At 55.0% G+C, this 23,120-nt stretch overlaps 3 long non-coding RNA genes across 17 annotated transcripts; 2 read left to right on the forward strand and 1 right to left on the reverse strand.

Annotated features, from left to right (window-relative positions):
• Nucleotides 1-7: 7 nt before the first annotated feature.
• Nucleotides 8-23,113, reverse strand: LOC126962186 (uncharacterized). Of its 12 annotated transcripts, none has more exons than XR_007728624.1 (6): nt 22,875-23,113; nt 20,521-21,281; nt 16,830-16,895; nt 11,112-15,557; nt 5,667-6,618; nt 8-449 (listed from the first exon to the last, which is right to left on the reverse strand). It is a non-coding gene; the product is annotated as an uncharacterized LOC126962186 (long non-coding RNA). The 12 variants fall into 12 exon arrangements; XR_007728621.1 differs by having other exon boundaries at nt 20,521-21,463; nt 22,273-23,113; XR_007728627.1 differs by lacking the exon at nt 22,875-23,113 and having other exon boundaries at nt 11,112-13,573; nt 14,363-15,557; nt 20,521-21,660.
• On the forward strand, nt 1,227-22,235 carry LOC126962188 (uncharacterized). Of its 4 annotated transcripts, none has more exons than XR_007728629.1 (4): nt 1,227-1,317; nt 12,005-12,158; nt 21,307-21,368; nt 22,167-22,235. It is a non-coding gene; the product is annotated as an uncharacterized LOC126962188 (long non-coding RNA). The 4 variants fall into 4 exon arrangements; XR_007728632.1 differs by lacking the exon at nt 21,307-21,368 and adding an exon at nt 14,013-14,074 and having other exon boundaries at nt 22,167-22,225; XR_007728631.1 differs by lacking the exons at nt 21,307-21,368; nt 22,167-22,235 and adding exons at nt 14,013-14,074; nt 18,491-18,549.
• LOC126962189 (uncharacterized) lies at nt 6,034-7,920 on the forward strand. The gene is made up of 3 exons (XR_007728633.1): nt 6,034-6,131; nt 6,938-7,036; nt 7,842-7,920. It is a non-coding gene; the product is annotated as an uncharacterized LOC126962189 (long non-coding RNA).
• Nucleotides 23,114-23,120: the final 7 nt, after the last annotated feature.

The raw sequence follows: 23,120 nt of genomic DNA on the forward strand, positions 1-23,120 counted from the left end.
GCCACACGAGCCCCTGGTGCCATCTGCTTTATATAAAAATTAAGATGAATTAAACAGTTCAACGTGCCATCTGCATTTCCTCAGGCCTCTGCTCCATCAGCCATTAGGTGGCAGCCACTCAGACTGTGGGAATCTCAACATTCCTGCTTCCTTGAGTGGGTGAGGTTGGTGGCTGGCCCACCTGCTCCAGGCACACCCTTGCAGAGGTGTCTGGTTGCTATTTGAGCCAGCTTGGCCTTGCCTGGTATGCACAGGCCCCAGTAACTTACAGGCTGCTCTGAGTCAGCTTGTCCCAAATTCTACGTCTGGCCAGGGCCACAGAAGGCCGAGTCCCCTGGGTGGTAATCCTGCCTGCTTTCTGCACTTGAACACAAAGTCCTACTCAAGACGGCCTGTGGTCTGCCTTTTGGCAACCAACAAGCACGCATTGCAATATGAGCCCTGAGGCACTGACTGGAGCCCCAAAGGCAGCGCATACCCTGCGCCTGAGCCTGCTGTTCGTTTCCTCTACATGGCTCCATTTGTAGCACAGTTGCTGCACTGAGGCTTCTGCATGCCGGGCAGGAACATGTTGCCTCAAAGAGCAACCAGCCACTTCTGCAAGGGTGTGCCAGGAGTCGGTGGAAGAGTCAACAACCTCACACGCTCCCAGGCGGGGTACATCAGTTCTTCTGCCCTACAGGCAGGGCCCCAGTGCTATCTGCTTTTCCTGAGGCCTCTGCTAAATCAGCCATCAGGAGGCAGCCTCCAGGCTGTAGGAACCTGGCAATCCCTGCTTCCTTGACTGCGTGAGGTTGGTGGCTGCCAACTTGATCCAGGCGCACCCTTGCAGAGGTGGCTTGTTGCTCTTTGAGACAGTGGGGCCTTGCCTGGCATGCACAGGCCCCGGCTACCTACACGCTGCAGAGTCAGCTTGACCTGTCTTGGCCAAAATTCCAACTCTGGCCAAGGCCACAGAGGGCCAAGTCCCCGGGGTGGTAATCCTGGCTGCTTTCTGCACTTGAACATAAAGTCCTCTTCAAGATGGTCCATGGTCTGCCTCTTGGCAACCAAGAGGCCTGAAGTGTCATAGGAGACCTAAGGAATAAACCGGAACATAAAAGGCAGCACACACCCTGCTCCTCAACCTGTTGCTCACTTCCTGTACATGGTTCCATTTAAGCACCGTTGTTGCACTGAGGCTTGTGCATGCCAGGCAAAGCCAAGCTGGCTCAAAGAGCAACCAGCCACCTCTGCAAGGGTGTGCCAGGAACCAGTGGAAGAGTGACCAACATCACTCGCTACTAGTCAGGGTACGTTAGTTTTTCTACCCTAGAGGTAAGGTCAAAATATCATCTGCTTTCCTCAGGCCTCTGCTCCATCAGTCGTTAGGTGGCAGCCACTCAGGTTGTGGGAACCTGGCCATTCCTGCATCCTTGAGTAGCTGAGGTTGCTGGATGGTGCACCTGCTGCAGGTGCACCCTTGCAGAGGTGGCTGGTTGCTCTTTGAGCCAGCTTGGCCTTGCCTGGCATGCACAGGCTCCAGCTACTTACATGCTGCTCCAAATCAGCTTGTCCCCAAGTCTATGTCTGGCCAGGGCCACAGAAGGCCGAGTCCCCTGGTGGTAATCCTGCCCGCTTTCTGCACTTGAACATAAAGTCCTCCTTAAGACGGCCTGTGCTCTGCCTCTTGGCAACCAACAAGGCTGCAGTTCCATAGGAGCCCTGAGACATGGACTGAAACCCCAAAGGCAACGCATACCTTGCTTCTGAGCCTGATGCTCGTTTCCTATATATAGTTCCATTTGTAGCACGGTAGTTGCACTGAGGCTTGTGCATGCCAGGCAAGGCCAAGCTGGCTCAAAGAGCAACCAGCCACCTCTGCAAGGGTGTGTCAGGAGCAGGTGGAACAGATGCCAACCTCATTTGCTGCCGTTCAGGGTACCTCAGTTTTTCTACCGTAGAGGTAGGGTCCTAGTGCCATCTGCTTTTCCTTAGGTCTCACCTCCATCAGCCGTCAGGTGGCAGCCACTCAGGCTGTGGGAACCTGGCCATCCCGGCTTCCTTGAGTCGCTGAGGTTGCTGGCTGCTCCACCTGCTCCAGGTACACTCTTCCAGAGGTCGCTGGTTGCTCTTTGAGCCAGCTTGGCCTTGCCTGGCATGCACAGGCTCCAGCTACCTACACGCTGCTCAGTCAGCTCGCCCTGCCTTGGCCCAAATTCTACGTCTGGCCAGGGCCACAGAAGGCCGATTCCCCTGGGTGGTAATACTGCCTGCTTCCTACGCTTGAATATGAAGTGCTCCTCAAGATGGCCTGTGGTCCGCCTCTTGGCAACCAACAAGCACGCATTGCCATACGAGGCCTGAGGCACTGACTGGAGCCCCAAAGGCAGCACACAGTCTGCACCTGAGCCTGCTGCTCATTTCCTTTATGTGGCTCCATGTGTAGCACGTTTGTTGCACTGAGGCTTCCGCATGCCGGGCAAGGCCAAGTTGGCTCAAAGAGCAACCAGCCACCTCTGCACGGGTGTGCCAGGAGCAGGTGGACCAGCCACCAACCTCACTCGCTGATGGACATGGTACATCAGTTCTTCCACCCTAAAGGTAGGGCCGAGAGGCAGACCACGGGCCGTCTTGAGGAGGACTTTATGTTCAAGTGCAGAAAGCAGGCAGGATTACCACCCAGTGGAGTCGGCCTTCTGTGGCCTACAGTGCCATATGAGCCCTGAGGCATGGACTGGTGCCATCTCCTTTATACAAAAATTAAAAGATGGATTAAACAGTTCAACATGCCGTCTGTGTTTCCTCAGCCCTCTGTTCCATCAGTCATTAGGTGGAGGCCACTTAGCCTGTGGGAACCTGGCCATTACTGCTTCCTTGAGTAGCTGAGGTTGCTGGCTGGCCCACCTGCTCCAGGTGCACCCTTGCAGAGGTGGCTGGTTGCTCTTTGAGCCGGCTTGGCCTTGCCTGGCATGCACAGGCCCCAGCTACTTACACCCTACTCCAAATTAGCTTGTCCCAAAGTCTGAGTCTGGCCAGGACCACAGAAGGCCGAGTCCCATGGGTGGTAATCCTGCTGCTTTCTGCACTTCAACATAAAGTCCTCCTCAAGACGGCCTGTGCTCTGCCTCTTGGCAACCAACAAGCCTGCACTTCGATAGGAGCCCTGAGACGTGGACTGGAACCCCAAAGGCAGCACATACCCTGCTCCTCAGCCTGCTGCTCGTTTCCTCTATATGGTTCCATTTGTAGCACGGTAGTTGCACTGAGGCTTGTGCATGCCAGGCAAGGCCAAGCAGGCTCAAAGAGCAACCAGCCACCTCTGCAAGGGTGTGCCAGGAGCAGGTGGAACAGCCACCAACCTCACTCGCTGATGGACATGGTACATCAGTTCTTCTACCCTAAAGGTAGGGCCGAGAGGTAGACTACGGGCCGTCTTCAGGAGAACTTTATGTTCAAGTGCAGAAAGCAGGCAGAATTACCACCCAGGGACTCGGCCTTCTGTGGCCTACAGTGCCACACGAGCCCTGAGGCATGAACTGGTGCCATCTCCTTTATACAAAAATTAACTTAAGATGGATTAAACAGTTCAACATGCCATCTGATTTTCCTCAGGCCTCTGCTCCATCCATTAGGTGGCAGTCCACTCAGGTTGTGGGAACCAGGCCATTCCTGCGTCCTCGAGTAGCTGAGGCTGCTGGATGGTGCACCTGCTGCAGGTGCACCCTTGCAGAGGTGGCTGGTTGCTCTTTGAGCCAGCTTGGCCTTGCCTGGCATGCACAGGCCCCAGCTACTTACATGTTGCTCCAAATCAGCTTTTCCCAGAGTCTAAGTCTGGCAAGGGCCACAGAAGGCCGAGTCCCCTGGGTGGTAATCCTGCCCGCTTTCTGCACTTGAACATAAAGTCCTCCTCAAGATGGCCTGTGCTCTGCCTCTTGGCAACCAACAAGCCTGCAGTTCCATAGGAGTCCTGAGACATGGACTGGAACCCCAAAGGCAGCACACACCCTGCTCCTCAGCCTGCTGCTCGTTTCCTCTATATGGTTCCATTTGAAGCACGGTTGTTGCACTGAGGCTTGTGCATGCCAGGCAAGGCCAAGCTGGCTCAAAGAGCAACCAGCCACCTCTGCAAGGGTGTGCCAGGAACCAGGTGGAAGAGTGACCAACCTCACTCGCTGATGGACATGGTACATCAGTTCTTCTACCCTAAAGTCAGGGTACGTTAGTTTTTCTACCAGAAAGTAGGAGGAATTACCACCCAGGGACGTGGCCTTCTGGGCCACAGTATCATCTGCTTTTCCTCAGGCCTCTGCCCATCAGCTCGTTAGGTGGCAGCCACTCAGGTTGTGGGAACCTGGCCATTCCTGCTTCCTTGAGTAGCTGAGGTTGCTGGATGGTGCACCTGCACCTGCTGCTCCAGGTGCACCCTTGCAGAGGTGGCTGGTTGCTCTTTGAGCCAGCTTGGCCTTGCCTGGCATGCACAGGCTTCAGCTACTTACATGCTGCTCCAAATCAGCTTGTCTCAAAGTCTATGTCTGGCCAGGGCCACAGAAGGCCGAGTCCCCTGGGTGGTAATCCTGCCTGCTTTCTGCACTTGAACATAAAGTCCTCCTCAAGACGGCCTGTGGTCTGCCTCTTGGCAACCAACAAGCCTGCACTTCCATAGGAGTCTCGAGACATTGACTGGAAACCCAAAGGCAGCGCATACCCTGCTCCTGAGCCTGCTGCTCGTTTCCTCTATATATGGTTCCATTTGTAGCACGGTTGTTGCACTGAGGCTTGTGCATGCCAGGCAAGGCCAAGCTGGCTCAAAGAGCAACCAGCCACCTCTGCAAGGGTGTGCCAGGAGCAGGTGGAGTCCAGTTTTTCTACCCACCAAAAATCCTCAGGCCTCGCTCCATCAGGACATGGTACATCAGTTCTTCCACCCTAAAGGTAGAGAGGCAGAGGTGGCTGGTTGCCTTTGAGGCCTTGGCCTTTGGAGGCTCCACTTTATGTTCCAAGCTTGCAGAAATGCTGGCCAGGGCCACAATTACCACCCTGGTGGTAATCTGCCCGCTTTCTGCACTTGAACATAAAGTCCTCTAAGACGGCCTGTGCCTACTTGGCAAGGCTGCAGTTCCATAGGCCCCTGAGACCTGGAGGAAACCCCAAAGGCAACGCATACCTATCGTTTCCTATATATAGTTCCATTTGTAAATTGCACTGAGGCTTGTGATGCCAAACAAGTGGCTCAACTGCCACCTCTGCAAGGGTTTCCTCAGATGCCAACCTCATTTGCTCCATCAGTTTTTCATTTCAGGAGGGCAGCCACTCAGCCTGGGGAACCTGGCCACTGCTGTGGGAACCTGGCCTCCCGGCTTCCTTGAGTCGCTGAGGTTGCTGGCTGCTCCACCTGCTCCAGGTACACTCTTGCAGAGGTCGCTGGTTGCTCTTTGAGCCAGCTTGGCCTTGCCTGGCATGCACAGGCTCCAGCTACCTACACGCTGCTCAGTCAGCTCGCCCTGCCTTGGCCCAAATTCTACGTCTGGCCAGGGCCACAGAAGGCCGAGTCCCCTGGGTGGTAATACTGCCTGCTTCCTACGCTTGAATATGAAGTGCTCCTCAAGATGGCCTGTGGTCTGCCTCTTGGCAACCAACAAGCACGCATTGCCCTAGGCCGCAGTGCCATTCGAGGCCTGAGGCACTGGACTGGAGCCCCAAAGGCAGCACACACCCTGCTCCTGAGCCTGCTGCTCGTTTCCTCTATATGGTTCCATTTGAAGCACGGTTGTTGCACTGAGGCTTGTGCATGCCAGGCAAGGCCAAGCTGGCTCAAAGAGCAACCAGCCACCTCTGCAAGGGTGTGCCAGGAGCAGGTGGACCAGCCACCAACCTCACTCGCTGATGGACATGGTACATCAGTTCTTCCACCCTAAAGGTAGGGCCGAGAGGCAGACCACAGGCCATCTTGAGGAGGACTTTATGTTCAAGTGCAGAAAGCAGGCAGGATTACCACCCAGTGGACTCGGCCTTCTGTAGCCTACAGTGCCACACGAGCCCTGAGGCATGGACTGGTGCCATCTCCTTTATACAAAAATTAACTTAAGATGGATTAAACAGTTCAACATGCAATCTGCTTTTCCTCAGGTCTCTGTTCCATCAGACATTAGGTGGCAGCCACTCAGGTTGTGGGAACCAGGCCATTCCTGCGTCCTTGAGTAGCTGAGGCTGCTGGATGGTGCACTTGCTCCAGGTGCACGCTTGCAGAGGTGGCTGGTTGCTCTTTGAGCCAGCTTGCCCTTGCCTGACATGCACAGTCCCCACCTACTTACATGCTATTCTGAATTAGCTTGTCCCAAAGTCTGAGTCTGGCCAGGACCACAGAAGGCCGAGTCCCTGGGTGGTAATCCCACCTGCTTTCTGCACTTGAACATAAAGCCCTCCTCAAGACGGTCTGTGGTCCACCTCTTGGCAACCAACAAGCACGCATTACCATACAAGGCCTGAGGCACTGACTGGAGCCCCAAAGGCAGCGCATACCCTGCTCCTCAGCCTGCTGCTTGTTTCCTCTATATGGTTCCATTTGTAGCAAGGTAGTTGCACTGAGGCTTGTGAGTGTCAGGCAAGGCCAAGCAAGCTCAAAGAGCAACCAGCCACCTCTGCAAGGGTCTGCCAGGAGCAGGTGGAACAGCCACCAACCTCACTCGCTGATGGACATGGTACATCAGTTCTTCCACCCTAAAACTAGGGCCGAAAGGCAGACCACAGGCCATTCTGAGGAGGACTTTATGTTCAAGTGCAGAAAGCAGGCAGGATTACCAACCAGTGGACTCGGCCTTCTGTGGCCTACAGTGCCACACGAGCCCGGAGGCATGGACTGGTGCCATCTCCTTTACACAAAAATTAACTTAAGATGGAATAAACGGTTCAACATGCAATCTGCTTTTCCTCAGGCCTCTGCTCCATCAGCCATTAGGTGGCAGCCACTCAGGTTGTGGGAACCTGGCCATCCCTGCTTCCTTGTGTAGCTGAGGTTGCTGGATGGTGCACCTGCTCCAGGTGCACCCTTGCAGAGGTGGCTGGTTGCTCTTTGAGCCAGCTTGGCCTTGCCTGACATGCACAGGCCCCAGCTACTTACATGCTGCTCCAAATCAGCTTTTCCCAGAGTCTAAGTCTGGCCAGGGCCACAGAAGGCCGAGCCCCTGGGTGGTAATCCTGCCTGCTTTATGCACTTGAACATAAAGTCCTCCTCAAGACGGCCTGTGGTCTGCCTCTTGGCAACCAACAAGCCTGCACTTCCATAGGAGTCTCGAGACATGGACTGGAAACCCAAAGGCAGCACATACCCTGCTCCTCAGCCTGCTGCTCATTTCCTCTATATGGTTCCATTTGAAGCACGGTTGTTGCACTGAGGCTTGTGCATGCCAGGCAAGGCCAAGCTGGCTCAAAGAGCAACCAGCCACCTCTGCAAGGGTGTGCCAGGAGCAGGTGGACCAGCCACCAACCTCACTCGCTGATGGACATGGTACATCAGTTCTTCCACCCTAAAGGTAGGGCCGAGAGGCAGACCACAGGCCATCTTGAGGAGGACTTTATGTTCAAGTGCAGAAAGCAGGCAGAATTACCACCCAGTGGACGTGGCCTTCTGTGGCCTACAGTGCCATACGAGCCCTGAAGCATGGACTGGTGCCATCTCCTTTATACAAAAATTAACTTAAGATGGATTAAACAGTTCAATGGGCCATCTGCGTTTCCTCTGGCCTCTTCTCCATCAGTCATTAGGAGAAGCCACTCAGCCTGTGGGAAACTGGCCATCACTGCTTCCTTGAGTAGCTGAGGTTGCTGGATGGTGCACCTGCTCCAGATGCACCCTTGCAGAGGTGGCTGATTGCTCTTTGAGCCAGCTTGGCCTTGCCTGGCATGCACAGGCCCCAGCTACTTACATGCTACTACGAATTAGCTTGTCCCAAAGTACGAGTCTGGCCAGGATCACAGAAGGCCGAGTCCCATGGGTGGTAATCCTGCCTGCTTTCTGCACTTGAACATGAAGTCCTCCTCAAGACGGCCTGTGCTCTGCCTCTTGGCAACCAACAAGCCTGCAGTTCCATAGGAGCCCTGAGACATGGACTGGAACCCCAAAGGCGGCACTCACCCTGCTCCTGAGCCTGCTGCTCGTTTCCTCTATATGGTTCCATTTGTAGCACGGTTGTTGCACTGAGGCTTGTGCATGCCAGGCAAGGCCAAGCTGGCTCAAAGAGCAACCAGCCACCTCTGCAAGGGTGTGCCAGGAACCAGTGGAAGAGTGACCAACATCACTCGCTACTAGTCAGGGTACGTTAGATTTTCTACCCTAGAGGTAGGGTCAAAATATCATCTGCTTTTTTCCTCAGGCCTCTGCTCCATCAGTCTTTAGGTGGCAGCCACTCAGGTTGTGGGAACCTGGCCATTCCTGCATCCTTGAGTAGCTGAGGTTGCTGGATGGTGCACCTGCTGCAGGTGCACCCTTGCAGAGGTGGCTGGTTGCTCTTTGAGCCAGCTTGGCCTTGCCTGGCATGCACAGGCTTCAGCTACTTACATGCTGCTCCAAATCAGCTTGTCCCAAAGTCGATGTCTGGCCAGGGCCACAGAAGGCCGAGTCCCCTGGTGGTAATCCTGCCTGCTTTCTGCACTTGAACATAAAGTCCTCCTCAAGACGGCCTGTGCTCTGCCTCTTGACAACCAACAAGGCTGCAGTTCCATAGGAGCCCTGAGACATGGACTGAAACCCCAAAGGCAACGCATACCTTGCTTCTGAGCCTGATGCTCGTTTCCTATATATAGTTCCATTTGTAGCACGGTAGTTGCACTGAGGCTTGTGCATGCCAGGCAAGGCCAAGCTGGCTCAAAGAGCAACCAGCCACCTCTGCAAGGGTGTGTCAGGAGCAGGTGGAACAGATGCCAACCTCATTTGCTGCCGTTCAGGGTACCTCAGTTTTTCTACCGTAGAGGGGAGGCCTTCTTTCCTAGTGCCATCTGCTTTTCCTTAGGTCTCACCTCCATCAGCCGTCAGGTGGCAGCCACTCAGGCTGTGGGAACCTGGCCATCCCGGCTTCCTTGAGTCGCTGAGGTTGCTGGCTGCTCCACCTGCTCCAGGTACACTCTTCCAGAGGTCGCTGGTTGCTCTTTGAGCCAGCTTGGCCTTGCCTGGCATGCACAGGCTCCAGCTACCTACACGCTGCTCAGTCAGCTCGCCCTGCCTTGGCCCAAATTCTACGTCTGGCCAGGGCCACAGAAGGCCGAGTCCCCTGGGTGGTAATACTGCCTGCTTCCTACGCTTGAATATGAAGTGCTCCTCAAGATGGCCTGTGGTCCGCCTCTTGGCAACCAACAAGCACGCATTGCCATTCGAGGCCTGAGGCACTGACTGGAGCCCCAAAGGCAGCACACAGTCTGCTCCTGAGCCTGCTGCTCATTTCCTTTACGTGGCTCCATGTGCAGCACGTTTGTTGCACTGAGGCTTCCGCATGCCGGGCAAGGCCAAGTTGGCTCAAAGAGCAACCAGCCACCTCTGCACGGGTGTGCCAGGAGCAGGTGGACCAGCCACCAACCTCACTCGCTGATGGACATGGTACATCAGTTCTTCTACCCTAAAGGTAGGGCCGAGAGGCAGACCACGGGCCGTCTTGAGGAGGACTTTATGTTCAAGTGCAGAAAGCAGGCAGGATTACCACCCAGTGGACTCGGCCTTCTGTGGCCTACAGTGCCATATGAGCCCTGAGGCATGGACTGGTGCCATCTCCTTTATACAAAAATTAAAGATGGATTAAACAGTTCAACATGCCGTCTGTGTTTCCTCAGCCCTCTGTTCCATCAGTCATTAGGTGGAGGCCACTTAGCCTGTGGGAACCTGGCCATTACTGCTTCCTTGAGTAGCTGAGGCTGCTGGCTGGCCCACCTGCTCCAGGTGCACCCTTGCAGAGGTGGCTGGTTGCTCTTTGAGCCGGCTTGGCCTTGCCTGGCATGCACAGGCCCCAGCTACTTACATGCTACTCCAAATTAGCTTGTCCCAAAGTCTGAGTCTGGCCAGGACCACAGAAGGCCGAGTCCCATGGGTGGTAATCCTGCCTGCTTTCTGCACTTCAACATAAAGTCCTCCTCAAGACGGCCTGTGCTCTGCCTCTTGGCAACCAACAAGCCTGCACTTCGATAGGAGCCCTGAGACGTGGACTGGAACCCCAAAGGCAGCACATACCCTGCTCCTCAGCCTGCTGCTCGTTTCCTCTATATGGTTCCATTTGTAGCACGGTTGTTGCACTGAGGCTTGTGCATGTCAGGCAAGGCCAAGCAGGCTCAAAGAGCAACCAGCCACCTCTGCAAGGGTGTGCCAGGAGCAGGTGGACCAGCCACCAACCTCACTCGCTGATGGACATGGTACATCAGTTCTTCTACCCTAAAGGTAGGGCCAAGAGGTAGACTATGGGCTGTCTTCAGGAGAACTTTATGTTCAAGTGCAGAAAGCAGGCAGCATTACCACCCAGGGGACTCGGCCTTCTGTGGCTACAGTGCCACACGAGCCCTGAGGCATGAACTGGTGCCATCTCCTTTATACAAAAATTAACTTAAGATGGATTAAACAGTTCAACATGCCATCTGAGTTTCCTCAGGCCTCTGCTCCATCATCAGGTGGCGTCCACTCAGGTCGTGGGAATCAGGCCATTCCTGCGTCCTCGAGTAGCTGAGGCTGCTGGATGGTGCACCTGCTCCAGGTGCACCCTTGCAGAGGTGGCTGGTTGCTCTTTGAGCCAGCTTGGCCTTGCCTGGCATGCACAGGCCACAGCTACTTACACACTGCTCCAAAGCAGCTTTTCCAGAGTCTAAGTCTGGCAAGGGCCACAGAAGGCCGAGTCCCCTGGGTGGTAATGCCGCCCGCTTTTCTGCACTTGAACATAAAGTCCTCCTCAAGATGGCCTGTGCTCTGCCTCTTGGCAACCAACAAGCCTGCAGTTCCATAGGAGCCCTGAGACATGGACTGGGACCCCAAAGGCAGCACACACCCTGCTCCTGAGCCTGCTGCTCGTTTCCTCTATATGGTTCCATTTGAAGCACGGTTGTTGCACTGAGGCTTGTGCATGCCAGGCAAGGCCAAGCTGGCTCAAAGAGCAACCAGCCACCTCTGCAAGGGTGTGCCAGGAGCAGGTGGACCAGCCACCAACCTCACTCGCTGATGGACATGGTACATCAGTTCTTCCACCCTAAAGGTAGGGCCGAGAGGCAGACCACAGGCCATCTTGAGGAGGACTTTATGTTCAAGTGCAGAAAGCAGGCAGAATTACCACCCAGTGGACGTGGCCTTCTGTGGCCTACAGTGCCATACGAGCCCTGAAGCATGGACTGGTGCCATCTCCTTTATACAAAAATTAACTTAAGATGGATTAAACAGTTCAACGTGCCATCTGCGTTTCCTCTGGCCTCTTCTCCATCAGTCATTAGGAGAAGCCACTCAGCCTGTGGGAAACTGGCCATCACTGCTTCCTTGAGTAGCTGAGGTTGCTGGATGGTGCACCTGCTCCAGATGCACCCTTGCAGAGGTGGCTGATTGCTCTTTGAGTCAGCTTGGCCTTGCCTGGCATGCACAGGCCCCAGCTACTTACATGCTACTACGAATTAGCTTGTCCCAAAGTACGAGTCTGGCCAGGATCACAGAAGGCCGAGTCCCACGGGTGGTAATCCTGCCTGCTTTCTGCACTTGAACATGAAGTCCTCCTCAAGACGGCCTGTGCTCTGCCTCTTGGCAACCAACAAGCCTGCAGTTCCATAGGAGCCCTGAGACATGGACTGGAACCCCAAAGGCGGCACTCACCCTGCTCCTGAGCCTGCTGCTCGTTTCCTCTATATGGTTCCATTTGTAGCACGGTTGTTGCACTGAGGCTTGTGCATGCCAGGCAAGGCCAAGCTGGCTCAAAGAGCAACCAGCCACCTCTGCAAGGGTGTGCCAGGAACCAGTGGAAGAGTGACCAACATCACTCGCTACTAGTCAGGGTACGTTAGATTTTCTACCCTAGAGGTAGGGTCAAAATATCATCTGCTTTTCCTCAGGCCTCTGCTCCATCAGTCGTTAGGTGGCAGCCACTCAGGTTGTGGGAACCTGGCCATTCCTGCATCCTTGAGTAGCTGAGGTTGCTGGATGGTGCACCTGCTGCAGGTGCACCCTTGCAGAGGTGGCTGGTTGCTCTTTGAGCCAGCTTGGCCTTGCCTGGCATGCACAGGCTCCAGCTACTTACATGCTGCTCCAAATCAGCTTGTCCCCAAGTCTATGTCTGGCCAGGGCCACAGAAGGCCGAGTCCCCTGGTGGTAATCCTGCCCGCTTTCTGCACTTGAACATAAAGTCCTCCTCAAGACGGCCTGTGCTCTGCCTCTTGGCAACCAACAAGGCTGCAGTTCCATAGGAGCCCTGAGACATGGACTGAAACCCCAAAGGCAACGCATACCTTGCTTCTGAGCCTGATGCTCGTTTCCTATATATAGTTCCATTTGTAGCACGGTAGTTGCACTGAGGCTTGTGCATGCCAGGCAAGGCCAAGCTGGCTCAAAGAGCAACCAGCCACCTCTGCAAGGGTGTGTCAGGAGCAGGTGGAACAGATGCCAACCTCATTTGCTGCCGTTCAGGGTACCTCAGTTTTTCTACCGTAGAGGTAGGGTCCTAGTGCCATCTGCTTTTCCTTAGGTCTCACCTCCATCAGCCGTCAGGTGGCAGCCACTCAGGCTGTGGGAACCTGGCCATCCCGGCTTCCTTGAGTCGCTGAGGTTGCTGGCTGCTCCACCTGCTCCAGGTACACTCTTCCAGAGGTCGCTGGTTGCTCTTTGAGCCAGCTTGGCCTTGCCTGGCATGCACAGGCTCCAGCTACCTACACGCTGCTCAGTCAGCTCGCCCTGCCTTGGCCCAAATTCTACGTCTGGCCAGGGCCACAGAAGGCCGAGTCCCCTGGGTGGTAATACTGCCTGCTTCCTACGCTTGAATATGAAGTGCTCCTCAAGATGGCCTGTGGTCCGCCTCTTGGCAACCAACAAGCACGCATTGCCATTCGAGGCCTGAGGCACTGACTGGAGCCCCAAAGGCAGCACACAGTCTGCTCCTGAGCCTGCTGCTCATTTCCTTTACGTGGCTCCATGTGCAGCACGTTTGTTGCACTGAGGCTTCCGCATGCCGGGCAAGGCCAAGTTGGCTCAAAGAGCAACCAGCCACCTCTGCACGGGTGTGCCAGGAGCAGGTGGACCAGCCACCAACCTCACTCGCTGATGGACATGGTACATCAGTTCTTCTACCCTAAAGGTAGGGCCGAGAGGCAGACCACGGGCCGTCTTGAGGAGGACTTTATGTTCAAGTGCAGAAAGCAGGCAGGATTACCACCCAGTGGACTCGGCCTTCTGTGGCCTACAGTGCCATATGAGCCCTGAGGCATGGACTGGTGCCATCTCCTTTATACAAAAATTAAAGATGGATTAAACAGTTCAACATGCCGTCTGTGTTTCCTCAGCCCTCTGTTCCATCAGTCATTAGGTGGAGGCCACTTAGCCTGTGGGAACCTGGCCATTACTGCTTCCTTGAGTAGCTGAGGCTGCTGGCTGGCCCACCTGCTCCAGGTGCACCCTTGCAGAGGTGGCTGGTTGCTCTTTGAGCCGGCTTGGCCTTGCCTGGCATGCACAGGCCCCAGCTACTTACATGCTACTCCAAATTAGCTTGTCCCAAAGTCTGAGTCTGGCCAGGACCACAGAAGGCCGAGTCCCATGGGTGGTAATCCTGCCTGCTTTCTGCACTTCAACATAAAGTCCTCCTCAAGACGGCCTGTGCTCTGCCTCTTGGCAACCAACAAGCCTGCACTTCGATAGGAGCCCTGAGACGTGGACTGGAACCCCAAAGGCAGCACATACCCTGCTCCTCAGCCTGCTGCTCGTTTCCTCTATATGGTTCCATTTGTAGCACGGTTGTTGCACTGAGGCTTGTGCATGCCAGGCAAGGCCAAGCAGGCTCAAAGAGCAACCAGCCACCTCTGCAAGGGTGTGCCAGGAGCAGGTGGACCAGCCACCAACCTCACTCGCTGATGGACATGGTACATCAGTTCTTCTACCCTAAAGGTAGGGCCAAGAGGTAGACTATGGGCTGTCTTCAGGAGAACTTTATGTTCAAGTGCAGAAAGCAGGCAGGATTACCACCCAGGGGACTCGGCTACCGTGCCACACGAGCCCTGAGGCATGAACTGGTGTCATCTCCTTTATACAAAAATTAACTTAAGATGGATTAAACAGTTCAACATGCCATCTGCGTTTCCTCAGGCCTCTGCTCCATCAGGTGGCGTCCACTCAGGTCGTGGGAATCAGGCCATTCCTGCGTCCTCGAGTAGCTGAGGCTGCTGGATGGTGCACCTGCTCCAGGTGCACCCTTGCAGAGGTGGCTGGTTGCTCTTTGAGCCAGCTTGGCCTTGCCTGGCATGCACAGGCCACAGCTACTTACACACTGCTCCAAATCAGCTTTTCCAGAGTCTAAGTCTGGCAAGGGCCACAGAAGGCCGAGTCCCCTGGGTGGTAATCCCGCCCGCTTTCTGCACTTGAACATAAAGTCCTCCTCAAGATGGCCTGTGCTCTGCCTCTTGGCAACCAACAAGCCTGCAGTTCCATAGGAGCCCTGAGACATGGACTGGAACCCCAAAGGCAGCACACACCCTGCTCCTGAGCCTGCTGCTCGTTTCCTCTATATGGTTCCATTTGAAGCACGGTTGTTGCACTGAGGCTTGTGCATGCCAGGCAAGGCCAAGCTGGCTCAAAGAGCAACCAGCCACCTCTGCAAGGGTGTGCCAGGAGCAGGTGGACCAGCCACCAACCTCACTCGCTGATGGACATGGTACATCAGTTCTTCCACCCTAAAGGTAGGGCCGAGAGGCAGACCACAGGCCATCTTGAGGAGGACTTTATGTTCAAGTGCAGAAAGCAGGCAGAATTACCACCCAGTGGACGTGGCCTTCTGTGGCCTACAGTGCCATACGAGCCCTGAAGCATGGACTGGTGCCATCTCCTTTATACAAAAATTAACTTAAGATGGATTAAACAGTTCAACGTGCCATCTGCGTTTCCTCTGGCCTCTTCTCCATCAGTCATTAGGAGAAGCCACTCAGCCTGTGGGAAACTGGCCATCACTGCTTCCTTGAGTAGCTGAGGTTGCTGGATGGTGCACCTGCTCCAGATGCACCCTTGCAGAGGTGGCTGATTGCTCTTTGAGCCAGCTTGGCCTTGCCTGGCATGCACAGGCCCCAGCTACTTACATGCTACTACGAATTAGCTTGTCCCAAAGTACGAGTCTGGCCAGGATCACAGAAGGCCGAGTCCCATGGGTGGTAATCCTGCCTGCTTTCTGCACTTGAACATGAAGTCCTCCTCAAGACGGCCTGTGCTCTGCCTCTTGGCAACCAACAAGCCTGCAGTTCCATAGGAGCCCTGAGACATGGACTGGAACCCCAAAGGCGGCACTCACCCTGCTCCTGAGCCTGCTGCTCGTTTCCTCTATATGGTTCCATTTGTAGCACGGTTGTTGCACTGAGGCTTGTGCATGCCAGGCAAGGCCAAGCTGGCTCAAAGAGCAACCAGCCACCTCTGCAAGGGTGTGCCAGGAACCAGTGGAAGAGTGACCAACATCACTCGCTACTAGTCAGGGTACGTTAGAGTTTTTTCTACCCTAGAGGTAGGGTCAAAATATCATCTGCTTTTCCTCAGGCCTCTGCTCCATCAGTCGTTAGGTGGCAGCCACTCAGGTTGTGGGAACCTGGCCATTCCTGCATCCTTGAGTAGCTGAGGTTGCTGGATGGTGCACCTGCTGCAGGTGCACCCTTGCAGAGGTGGCTGGTTGCTCTTTGAGCCAGCTTGGCCTTGCCTGGCATGCACAGGCTTCAGCTACTTACATGCTGCTCCAAATCAGCTTGTCTCAAAGTCTATGTCTGGCCAGGGCCACAGAAGGCCGAGTCCCATGGGTGGTAATCCTGCCTGCTTTCTGCACTTGAACATAAAGTCCTCCTCAAGACGGCCTGTGCTCTGCCTCTTGGCAACCAACAAGGCTGCAGTTCCATAGGAGCCCTGAGACATGGACTGAAACCCCAAAGGCAACGCATACCTTGCTTCTGAGCCTGATGCTCGTTTCCTATATATAGTTCCATTTGTAGCACGGTAGTTGCACTGAGGCTTGTGCATGCCAGGCAAGGCCAAGCTGGCTCAAAGAGCAACCAGCCACCTCTGCAAGGGTGTGTCAGGAGCAGGTGGAACAGATGCCAACCTCATTTGCTGCCGTTCAGGGTACCTCAGTTTTTCTACCGTAGAGGTAGGGTCCTAGTGCCATCTGCTTTTCCTTAGGTCTCACCTCCATCAGCCGTATCAGGTGGCAGCCACTCAAGCTGTGGGAACCTGGCCATCCCGGCTTCCTTGAGTCGCTGAGGTTGCTGGCTGCTCCACCTGCTCCAGGTACACTCTTCCAGAGGTCGCTGGTTGCTCTTTGAGCCAGCTTGGCCTTGCCTGGCATGCACAGGCTCCAGCTACCTACACGCTGCTCAGTCAGCTCGCCCTGCCTTGGCCCAAATTCTACGTCTGGCCAGGGCCACAGAAGGCCGAGTCCCCTGGGTGGTAATACTGCCTGCTTCCTACGCTTGAATATGAAGTGCTCCTCAAGATGGCCTGTGGTCCGCCTCTTGGCAACCAACAAGCACGCATTGCCATCGAGGCCTGAGGCACTGACTGGAGCCCCAAAGGCAGCACACACCCTGCTCCTGAGCCTGCTGCTCATTTCCTTTACGTGGCTCCATGTGCAGCACGGTTGTTGCACTGAGGCTTCTGCATGCCGGGAAAGGCCAACCAAGCTCAAAGAGCAACCAGCCACCTCTGCAAGGGTGTGCCAGGAGCAGGTGGACCAGCCACCAACCTCACTCGCTGATGGACATGGTACATCAGTTCTTCTACCCTAAAACCACGGGCCGTCTTGAGGAGGACTTTATGTTCAAGTGCAGAAAGCAGGCAGGATTACCACCCAGTGGACTCGGCCTTCTGTGGCCTACAGTGCCACACGAGCCCCTGGTGCCATCTGCTTTATACAAAAATTAAGATGAATTAAACAGTTCAACATGCCGTCTGTGTTTCCTCAGGCCCTCTGTTCCATCAGTCATTAGGTGGAGGCCACTCAGCCTGTGGGAACCTGGCCATTACTGCTTCCTTGAGTAGCTGAGGCTGCTGGATGGTGCCCACCTGCTCCAGGTGCACCCTTGCAGAGGTGGCTGGTTGCTCCTTTGAGCCGGCTTGGCCTTGCCTGGCATGCACAGGCCCCAGCTACTTACATGCTACTCCAAATTAGCTTGTCCCAAAGTCTGAGTCTGGCCAGGACCACAGAAGGCCGAGTCCCATGGGTGGTAATCCTGCCTGCTTTCTGCACTTGAACATAAAGTCCTCCTCAAGACGGCCTGTGCTCTGCCTCTTGGCAACCAACAAGCCTGCACTTCGATAGGAGCCCTGAGACGTGGACTGGAACCCCAAAGGCAGCACATACCCTGCTCCTCAGCCTGCTGCTCGTTTCCTCTATATGGTTCCATTTGTAGCACGGTTGTTGCACTGAGGCTTGTGCATGTCAGGCAAGGCCAAGCAAGCTCAAAGAGCAACCAGCCACCTCTGCAAGGGTGTGCCAGGAGCAGGTGGACCAGCCACCAACCTCACTCGCTGATGGACATGGTACATCAGTTCTTCTACCCTAAAACTATGGGCTGTCTTCAGGAGGACTTTATGTTCAAGTGCAGAAAGCAGGCAGGATTACCACCCAGGGGACTCGGCCTTCTGTGGCCTACAGTGCCACACGAGCCCCTGGTGCCATCTCCTTTATACAAAAATTAACTTAAGATGGATTAAACAGTTCAACATGCCATCTGAGTTTCCTCAGGCCTCTGCTCCTCCATTAGGTGGCGTCCACTCAGGTCGTGGGAATCAGGCCATTCCTGCTTCCTCGAGTAGCTGAGGTTGCTGGATGGTGCACCTGCTCCAGGTGCACCCTTGCAGAGGTGGCTGGTTGCTCTTTGAGCCAGCTTGGCCTTGCCTGGCATGCACAGGCCACAGCTACTTACACACTGCTCCAAATCAGCTTTTCCAGAGTCGAAGTCTGGCAAGGGCCACAGAAGGCCGAGTCCCATGGGTGGTAATCCTGCCTGCTTTCTGCACTTGAACATGAAGTCCTCCTCAAGACGGCCTGTGCTCTGCCTCTTGGCAACCAACAAGCCTGCAGTTCCATAGGAGCCCTGAGACATGGACTGGGACCCCAAAGGCGTCACACAACCTGCTCCTGAGCCTGCTGCTCGTTTCCTCTATATGGTTCCATTTGAAGCACGGTTGTTGCACTGAGGCTTGTGCATGCCAGGCAAGGCCAAGCTGGCTCAAAGAGCAACCAGCCACCTCTGCAAGGGTGTGCCAGGAGCAGGTGGACCAGCCACCAACCTCACTCGCTGATGGACATGGTACATCAGTTCTTCCACCCTAAAGGTAGGGCCGAGAGGCAGACCACAGGCCATCTTGAGGAGGACTTTATGTTCAAGTGCAGAAAGCAGGCAGAATTACCACCCAGTGGACGTGGCCTTCTGTGGCCTACAGTGCCATACGAGCCCTGAAGCATGGACTGGTGCCATCTCCTTTATACAAAAATTAACTTAAGATGGATTAAACAGTTCAACGTGCCATCTGCGTTTCCTCTGGCCTCTTCTCCATCAGTCATTAGGAGAAGCCACTCAGCCTGTGGGACACTGCTTCCTTGAGTAGCTGAGGTTGCTGGATGGTGCACCTGCTCCAGATGCACCCTTGCAGAGGTGGCTGATTGCTCTTTGAGTCAGCTTGGCCTTGCCTGGCATGCACAGGCCCCAGCTACTTACATGCTACTACGAATTAGCTTGTCCCAAAGTACGAGTCTGGCCAGGGCCACAGAAGGCCGAGTCCCATGGGTGGTAATCCTGCCTGCTTTCTGCACTTGAACATAAAGTCCTCCTCAAGACGGCCTGTGCTCTGCCTCTTGGCAACCAACAAGGCTGCAGTTCCATAGGAGCCCTGAGACATGGACTGGAACCCCAAAGGCAGCACTCACCCTGCTCCTGAGCCTGCTGCTCGTTTCCTCTATATGGTTCCATTTGTAGCACGGTTGTTGCACTGAGGCTTGTGCATGCCAGGCAAGGCCAAGCTGGCTCAAAGAGCAACCAGCCACCTCTGCAAGGGTGGGTGTGCCAGGAACCAGTGGAAGAGTGACCAACATCACTCGCTACTAGTCAGGGTACGTTAGACTTTTTTCTACCCTAGAGGGTAGGGTCAAAATATCATCTGCTTTTCCTCAGGCCTCTGCTCCATCAGTCGCAATTTAGGTGGCAGCCACTCAGGTTGTGGGAACCTGGCCATTCCTGCATCCTTGAGTAGCTGAGGTTGCTGGATGGTGCACCTGCTGCAGGTGCACCCTTGCAGAGGTGGCTGGTTGCTCTTTGAGCCAGCTTGGCCTTGCCTGGCATGCACAGGCTCCAGCTACTTACATGCTGCTCCAAATCAGCTTGTCCCCAAGTCTATGTCTGGCCAGGGCCACAGAAGGCCGAGTCCCCTGGTGGTAATCCTGCCCGCTTTCTGCACTTGAACATAAAGTCCTCCTCAAGACGGCCTGTGCTCTGCCTCTTGGCAACCAACAAGGCTGCAGTTCCATAGGAGCCCTGAGACATGGACTGAAACCCCAAAGGCAACGCATACCTTGCTTCTGAGCCTGATGCTCGTTTCCTATATATAGTTCCATTTGTAGCACGGTAGTTGCACTGAGGCTTGTGCATGCCAGGCAAGGCCAAGCTGGCTCAAAGAGCAACCAGCCACCTCTGCAAGGGTGTGTCAGGAGCAGGTGGAACAGATGCCAACCTCATTTGCTGCCGTTCAGGGTACCTCAGTTTTTCTACCGTAGAGGTAGGGTCCTAGTGCCATCTGCTTTTCCTTAGGTCTCACCTCCATCAGCCGTCAGGTGGCAGCCACTCAGGCTGTGGGAACCTGGCCATCCCGGCTTCCTTGAGTCGCTGAGGTTGCTGGCTGCTCCACCTGCTCCAGGTACACTCTTCCAGAGGTCGCTGGTTGCTCTTTGAGCCAGCTTGGCCTTGCCTGGCATGCACAGGCTCCAGCTACCTACACGCTGCTCAGTCAGCTCGCCCTGCCTTGGCCCAAATTCTACGTCTGGCCAGGGCCACAGAAGGCCGAGTCCCCTGGGTGGTAATACTGCCTGCTTCCTACGCTTGAATATGAAGTGCTCCTCAAGATGGCCTGTGGTCCGCCTCTTGGCAACCAACAAGCACGCATTGCCATACGAGGCCTGAGGCACTGACTGGAGCCCCAAAGGCAGCACACAGTCTGCTCCTGAGCCTGCTGCTCATTTCCTTTACGTGGCTCCATGTGTAGCACGTTTGTTGAACTGAGGCTTCCGCATGCCGGGCAAGGCCAAGTTGGCTCAAAGAGCAACCAGCCACCTCTACAAGGGTGTGCCAGGAGCAGGTGGAACAGCCACCAACCTCACTCGCTGATGGACATGGTACATCAGTTCTTCTACCCTAAAGGTAGGGCCGAGAGGCAGACCACGGGCCGTCTTGAGGAGGACTTTATGTTCAAGTGCAGAAAGCAGGCAGGATTACCACCCAGTGGACTCGGCCTTCTGTGGCCTACAGTGCCATATGAGCCCTGAGGCATGGACTGGTGCCATCTCCTTTATACAAAAATTAAAGATGGATTAAACAGTTCAACATGCCGTCTGTGTTTCCTCAGCCCTCTGTTCCATCAGTCATTAGGTGGAGGCCACTTAGCCTGTGGGAACCTGGCCATTACTGCTTCCTTGAGTAGCTGAGGTTGCTGGCTGGCCCACCTGCTCCAGGTGCACCCTTGCAGAGGTGGCTGGTTGCTCTTTGAGCCGGCTTGGCCTTGCCTGGCATGCACAGGCCCCAGCTACTTACACCCTACTCCAAATTAGCTTGTCCCAAAGTCTGAGTCTGGCCAGGACCACAGAAGGCCGAGTCCCATGGGTGGTAATCCTGCCTGCTTTCTGCACTTGAACATAAAGTCCTCCTCAAGACGGCCTGTGCTCTGCCTCTTGGCAACCAACAAGCCTGCACTTCGATAGGAGCCCTGAGACGTGGACTGGAACCCCAAAGGCAGCACTCACCCTGCTCCTCAGCCTGCTGCTCGTTTCCTCTATATGGTTCCATTTGTAGCACGGTTGTTGCACTGAGGCTTGTGCATGCCAGGCAAGGCCAAGCAGGCTCAAAGAGCAACCAGCCACCTCTGCAAGGGTGTGCCAGGAGCAGGTGGACCAGCCACCAACCTCACTCGCTGATGGACATGGTACATCAGTTCTTCTACCCTAAAGGTAGGGCCAAGAGGTAGACTATGGGCCGTCTTCAGGAGAACTTTATGTTCAAGTGCAGAAAGCAGGCAGCATTACCACCCAGGGGACTCGGCCTTCTGTGGCTACAGTGCCACACGAGCCCTGAGGCATGAACTGGTGCCATCTCCTTTATACAAAAATTAACTTAAGATGGATTAAACAGTTCAACATGCCATCTGATTTTCCTCAGGCCTCTGCTCCATCAGGTGGCGTCCACTCAGGTCGTGGGAATCAGGCCATTCCTGCGTCCTTGAGTAGCTGAGGCTGCTGGATGGTGCACCTGCTCCAGGTGCACCCTTGCAGAGGTGGCTGGTTGCTCTTTGAGCCAGCTTGGCCTTGCCTGGCATGCACAGGCCACAGCTACTTACACACTGCTCCAAATCAGCTTTTCCAGAGTCTAAGTCTGGCAAGGGCCACAGAAGGCCGAGTCCCCTGGGTGGTAATCCTGCCCGCTTTCTGCACTTGAACATAAAGTCCTCCTCAAGATGGCCTGTGCTCTGCCTCTTGGCAACCAACAAGCCTGCAGTTCCATAGGAGCCCTGAGACATGGACTGGAACCCCAAAGGCAGCACACACCCTGCTCCTGAGCCTGCTGCTCGTTTCCTCTATATGGTTCCATTTGAAGCACGGTTGTTGCACTGAGGCTTGTGCATGCCAGGCAAGGCCAAGCTGGCTCAAAGAGCAACCAGCCACCTCTGCAAGGGTGTGCCAGGAGCAGGTGGACCAGCCACCAACCTCACTCGCTGATGGACATGGTACATCAGTTCTTCCACCCTAAAGGTAGGGCCGAGAGGCAGACCACAGGCCATCTTGAGGAGGACTTTATGTTCAAGTGCAGAAAGCAGGCAGAATTACCACCCAGTGGACGTGGCCTTCTGTGGCCTACAGTGCCACACGAGCCCTGAGGCATGGACTGGTGCCATCTCCTTTATACAAAAATTAACTTAAGATGGATTAAACAGTTCAACGTGCCATCTGCGTTTCCTCTGGCCTCTTCTCCATCAGTCATTAGGAGAAGCCACTCAGCCTGTGGGACACTGCTTCCTTGAGTAGCTGAGGTTGCTGGATGGTGCACCTGGGCAGGTGCACCCTTGCAGAGGTGGCTGGTTGCTCTTTGAGCCGGCTTGGCCTTGCCTGGCATGCACAGGCCCCAGCTACTTACACCCTACTCCGAATTAGCTTGTCCCAAAGTCTGAGTCTGGCCAGGACCACAGAAGGCCGAGTCCCATGGGTGGTAATCCTGCCTGCTTTCTGCACTTGAACATGAAGTCCTCCTCAAGACGGCCTGTGCTCTGCCTCTTGGCAACCAACAAGCCTGCAGTTCCATAGGAGCCCTGAGACATGGACTGGAACCCCAAAGGCGGCACTCACCCTGCTCCTGAGCCTGCTGCTCGTTTCCTCTATATGGTTCCATTTGTAGCACGGTTGTTGCACTGAGGCTTGTGCATGCCAGGCAAGGCCAAGCTGGCTCAAAGAGCAACCAGCCACCTCTGCAAGGGTGTGCCAGGAACCAGTGGAAGAGTGACCAACATCACTCGCTACTAGTCAGGGTACGTTAGATTTTCTACCCTAGAGGTAGGGTCAAAATATCATCTGCTTTTCCTCAGGCCTCTGCTCCATCAGTCGTTAGGTGGCAGCCACTCAGGTTGTGGGAACCTGGCCATTCCTGCATCCTTGAGTAGCTGAGGTTGCTGGATGGTGCACCTGCTGCAGGTGCACCCTTGCAGAGGTGGC

This window comes from Macaca thibetana, chromosome 9, assembly GCF_024542745.1.
Source record: "Macaca thibetana thibetana isolate TM-01 chromosome 9, ASM2454274v1, whole genome shotgun sequence".
NCBI classification, from domain to species: domain Eukaryota; kingdom Metazoa; phylum Chordata; class Mammalia; order Primates; family Cercopithecidae; genus Macaca; species Macaca thibetana.